Source organism: Pteropus vampyrus, unplaced genomic scaffold (genome assembly GCF_000151845.1).
Source record: "Pteropus vampyrus isolate Shadow unplaced genomic scaffold, Pvam_2.0 Scaffold493, whole genome shotgun sequence".
Taxonomy (NCBI): domain Eukaryota; kingdom Metazoa; phylum Chordata; class Mammalia; order Chiroptera; family Pteropodidae; genus Pteropus; species Pteropus vampyrus.
The window spans coordinates 712082-717649 of NW_011889274.1; the positions used below are offsets into that span (position 1 = coordinate 712082).

The 5568-nt window shown below is 36.8% G+C and overlaps 1 long non-coding RNA gene across 5 annotated transcripts in view; it reads right to left on the reverse strand.

Annotated features, from left to right (window-relative positions):
* Nucleotides 1–1002: 1002 nt before the first annotated feature.
* LOC105307404 overlaps nucleotides 1003–5568 on the reverse strand; it is a 30128-nt gene continuing 25562 nt past the window's right edge. For all 5 annotated transcript variants that reach the window (XR_002777716.1, XR_002777714.1, XR_002777715.1 and 2 more), the window contains one exon: nucleotides 1003–3024. This is a non-coding gene — a long non-coding RNA (uncharacterized LOC105307404). The remainder of the gene's footprint in view (nucleotides 3025–5568) is intronic.

Here is a 5568-nt window from a genome sequence, read left to right on the forward strand (position 1 = left end):
GGGCCAGGAATTCAGGAGCAGCTTAGCTGTGTGGATCTGACTCTGGGTCTCCTTTGAGGTTGTAGTCATGCTGTTAACCAGACTGCAGCCTTTTGATGGACTGGATGATTTACTTCCAAGCTCATTCATGTGGATGTTGGCAGAAGGCCATGTTTCTTCACCATGTGGGCCCCTTCACAAGAAGGTCACGACTTGGCAGCTGGCCACACTAAGCAAGTGATTTAAGAGAGTAGAGCAAGACAAACAAACCAAGATAGAAGCTGCAGTGTCTTTTAGAGTCTAATTTCAGAAGTTAGATATCATCACTTATGCTTTATTTTGTTGGTCACATAGACCAACCCTACAATGTGGGAAGGGATAACACCAGGGGATGCAGAGGCTACCTTGGAAATTGGCTATCACAGTCTCTATAATTCCCAAATAAATTAGCATTAATACATGGTGTTTTAGTTAGCAAAAGTTAGAGCAGCTTATTCAAGAATCACATACTCATAGAGAATCAGAGACCTTGTTTCATTCTTATGATTCTGTTGTTCTAGGAATTTTAGGATTACAGTTAGAAATACTCACTGATGCTTCTAACCCTTATGGATCACCGAGATGTGAATATACATTTTAAAATCTTCAAATATTATTCCTGACATCTCTATTTACAAGTTAAGGTTATTTCAATTGAACAAAAGTGGAAACTGTAGCATGTAGGTAAATTTCCAAAAATTTGGAAATTAACTTCAAATGTAGAAGTTGTTTGTTATTCTGGCCGATGATATGCTTTTTTTTTTGAATGAGACTTCTTGTTTGATACATGCACTATTTAGGTAAATGATTATTTTTGCTCTATTGTAGACCATTAGTAGGACTATTATATTTATTATAAATGATTATACAGGTATTTCTTATTTGACAGTCTCACATCTGGAATTTGTAAATAAGTAATGAGTTCGGTATACACTTTTGGAAGACTTAGAGTTTTAAAAAAATTTATTTTTAAATTATTTTTGACATACAATATTATATTAGTTTCAGGTGTATGACATAATGATTCGACATTTATATACCTCATGAAGTGATCACCATGACAAGTTTAGTAACCATCTATCCTTGCACAAAGTTATTATGATATTATTGACTATATTCCCTGCACTGTACATTACATCTCCATGACTTATTTTATAGCCGAAATTGTGTACCTCTTAACCCCCTTCACCTTTTTCATCCATTCCCACCATCCCATTCCCTTTGCAACCATCAGTGTGTTCTCTGTATCAGTCTGTTTCTGTTTCGTTTTGTTTATTTTGTTTTTAGATTCCACATATATGTGAAATCATGCAGTATGTCTTTCTCTGTCTGACTTATTTTGCTTAGCATAATACCCTCTAGGTCCATCTACAAGAGAAAATGATGAATCAAGAGATGAGGTAAACATGAGATGTGTGAGACTGCTGCTAGCATAACACAGCACACTGTTTTACAGCAAACTTTTTTTATAAGTAAAAAGATTACACTCTAAAACAATGATAAAAAGTATGGTATAGTAAATACATAAACCAATAACAGAGTCCTTTATTATCATTATCAAGTATTATGTACTTCATTATATGTGCTGTACCTTTATACGACTGGCAGCACAATAGGTTTGCTTACACCAGCATCACCACAGACACATGAGTAATGTGTTGCACTACATTACAATGACTATGACATCACTAGGTGACAGGAAAATTTATAATCTTGTAGGACCACTGTTGTATATGCAGTCCATTGTTGACCAAAACATTTTATGCAGCATGCGACTGTATTTAGGGTTTAGGAACTGAAAAGCAGAGTGACTTGCTATTGTCTTTGTCACAAACCAAGCATAAGGCATCATTGTGGTCAGAACAGACATCTCCTGCCTCCAAGTCCAGGAGAAGATTCTTGCCTTTGTATAATATAGCCACTCCTTGAGCTGCGTGGTGTGCTTTGCCTACTCAATGTAAGACAACCTAAGATTTTGCAAAAATCAATAGAAAATAGTTCTGGTATATGTTTATCGACTCCTTAATACTATCTTAGTCTGGTGTGGAGAGACTCTCGTCCTTACAATTTAATCACAGGTGGATTAAAGGAGTTTTTGGAAGAGATAGAGACTAAACGATTTCTGGATTATCAAATAACTAAAGGGAGGCAAACATTTGACCTAGGTGGCCAGAGAATGTCTTCTTATATCTTAAAATGACAATGTGGCAATAATGCATCCTTAAATTTTAGAAACTAGCCAAAAGAAACTTAAGATTTTATATTGAGGAATCTGACTCTACAGGCAACTTTTAATAACAATGCAAATAAACAACATATTGAATGTTTCCAGTGCCGTAACAGTGAAATATTGATGATTTCTCACAAAATTGCCGTGAGGAGAGTCACAAATTAAATTCTATAATAATTCTACCAGGGAATTTCTCGCGTTATTTTCTTTTTAAAGAAGTATCCTTCAAGCTTCTTTAGTGACTAATGTAAGACTTAAAAGCTCTAGTTCTAGAAATAGTAGAACGATAATAATTTTCCTTTCCAGTTACTCATCTGAGCCCTGAATTAAGACACTTACACAGAAGAAAAAAATATTGTTATTAAAGTCCTTAGGAGTAGGGCCCTTTTAATTTAAAGAGCTTGAAGAAATAATCAAGTTCAGAACAGGAAGAGATGCCGTGAAAATTGGATCAGTAGGTGGAGAAGCTCTATATATGTGACTGACATTTATATCTCTGTCCAGGATCTCTTCTCCCAATTCTAGATCTGCATATCAAAGTTCTTATACCCAGCATCTTCATTTGGATGTCTGAGAAGCAACTCAAATATAACATGTTCAGAACTGAACTTCTGATCATCCTTTCCAAACTAGCTTTTCTTTTAGTATTCTGCATTTTAGTTCACACTTCCAGCTATTCAGGTTCAAAACCTTGAAGTCTTGACTCTTCTTTTCCATCCCGCATCCACTCGATGGGGAGCACGGCATAGGGAACGCAGTTAGCATTAATGTAATGGCTAGGTGGAGAGCCAGAGGAGAGAAAGAGCAATTAGGGGGATTGTTTTATAAACTATATAAATGTCAAAACAGTGTACGGTATACTTGAAACTAATAATAAAATAAAATTTTAAAAAATCTATCTGTCAATCTTATTGGTTCTGCAGTTATGTCTGCGGTTATACTCACAACCCATCATTCTGTACATCACTTAGGCTGCCTCCCTGGTCTGAGCCATTATCATCTGTAATAGCTTCCTAACTGATTCCCTACTTTGACCTCCACTGCTTCCCCCCACCCCCATTTAGTCTATTCTCAATGCAGAAGACAGAATAATCCTTTAGAAATGTAAGTCAGATCATGTCACTGAGAGTAAAAGTCCTTACTATCATTTACAAGACCCTACATGTTCTCTTTCTGTCCTTGTCATCCACTGTTCTCCTTTTCTCCATTCCAGCCACACAGACTTCCTTGCAAGTCCTCTAACATGCCAGGTATGCTCCCACCTTAGGGCATTTGAACTTGCTCTTGTTCCTGTTGTTGTCCCAGACAGTTGCCTGTTTCACTCACTCACTTCTTACAAACCTTTACTCAAAGGTCAGCTTTTCAGTAAGCCTCTCCTTGGACACCTTATTTAAAATTGTGAACTGGCCCACCTTCCCAAGTCCTTATGTCTCTCCCTTGCCTTATTTTTATCCATAGTATTTACACTGTCTAACTCACTTTCCTGGACTGTTTGTTCACTGCTGTATCTCCAGCACCTAGAATAGTGCCTGGCTCAGAGCAGATACTCAATGAATATTTGCTGAACAAATGAGTAAATGACTACTATTGTTACTTGATTTGGTTGGGAAATTTTGAGGTTGGGCTTTGTCATCTCCCTTCTCCGCCAAATTCGAAGAGTTCATTTTGAGATCAGAAACTTCATTTCTACCATTGTGGGTTTTTATCCTACTTTGTATAAACTGCTTAGGAGGAGTACCCTGTTGCTATGAGAGAAGCAGGATTTTGTTTTCCAAGAACTGCAGTAGGGAAAGCAACCTGCAGGGGACTGTTTCTTCTTTCTGCCCTTCCTTATGGTAGGACTTCCCCTGACTTGAGTGGACTACAGAGGTTCTCATTGGGATACTGACATCCTGAAAAACTTGATAATTGCTGGAATGAGAGACAGAATGCCTCTGGAATGGAGATATCATAATCTGGAAAGTAGGGATTTTATGCAAAGAGAATAGATCTGTGTCTTATGCATTTACCTTGTCCAATATATGAAGAAAGGAGGTAGGCAAGAGACACACTTTCCTTTCCACCTCTTCCTTCTCTGATTATTCACAATATTTTCCCCCAAGCTTTATAATTGCCTGCTTCTATCTCTCTCAACATACATCCACTATGGCTGGAAGTCACACATTGATGACTTGGTGATCCTACGTGTTCCTATCAATCAGGAGCCTGACCCCATCATCATATCTGTGACTAGCCTCTTTAGAATAGGCAACATTTTGAAAAACATAGAATTTTAGGGGGAAATATTTTATAGCTTGACTTTAAATTTGTAATAAATTCACTTATTTGGAAAACAATAGATTCCACATCTTACTGAAAATTTTGATAAATATGCTTAGAAAGAATACTCTGTTCTTTATTGGATGATACAAGAGACAACAGACTGTATTAAAGCCAATAACAAATAGACCGTTCAGCAAATGGACTATGCACAATTATTACACTGGTACCCTATGAAATGATTATCATGTAGGAAACCAATATAGTGTTTGGAAATAGAAAAGCCAAATTGGGCATACAGTAGAATTCTGATAAAATAAAAAGAATGAACATTTTGAAAATTAAAATTAAAAAAAAATCAGTTTTGTGCATTTATGTTGCCTATGTTGCTATGACCATAGGCTAAAGGCCATGGAATCAATATTTTAATATTCTTCCAAAATAATTGCCTCATTTCTCCTGGCTTTAGCTTTGAGGAACATGGGCCTAATAATGACTGACCTTTCTTGTTAGTTGGCTTTAGTCCTGGACCTTCAGTCACTGACCTACAGGATGCTCTTGGGCAAGACTAAGGGAACTGACAGGTATGGTTTGGTGGAAGATATCACATTCAGACCTGAGGTATCACACAAGAGAGCTTTCTGGAGAATAGAGTTTTATAACTCCTTATACTTTATAACATTCTGTCTCCAGCTCAGCCTCTCACTTGTTGTGGAGTCCTGGACAAATCACATTCTTTCATTTTAGCCTGCATTTTCCTCATTTTTAAAATGAGTGGGGTGGATTAATTTTCTCTATTGTCCTTTGCAGTTGTAAAGTGATAGGCAATCACTCAGCTGCACAACAATGACCATCCACCTTATTCATCATAATAATATTAATATGATACTTTTGATTTGTATAGTGCTTTATTAGCTTTTACCACCCACAGAAACCACTGCAGATCATGTTGGCTAAGAATCATTCACCACCTCTACAAATAGAGCTTTCTTTTCAGGGAGTGGTGTTTAGGAAAGCTTTCTAAATGAAATGATCCCATAGCAGGTACTTGTAAGACATTT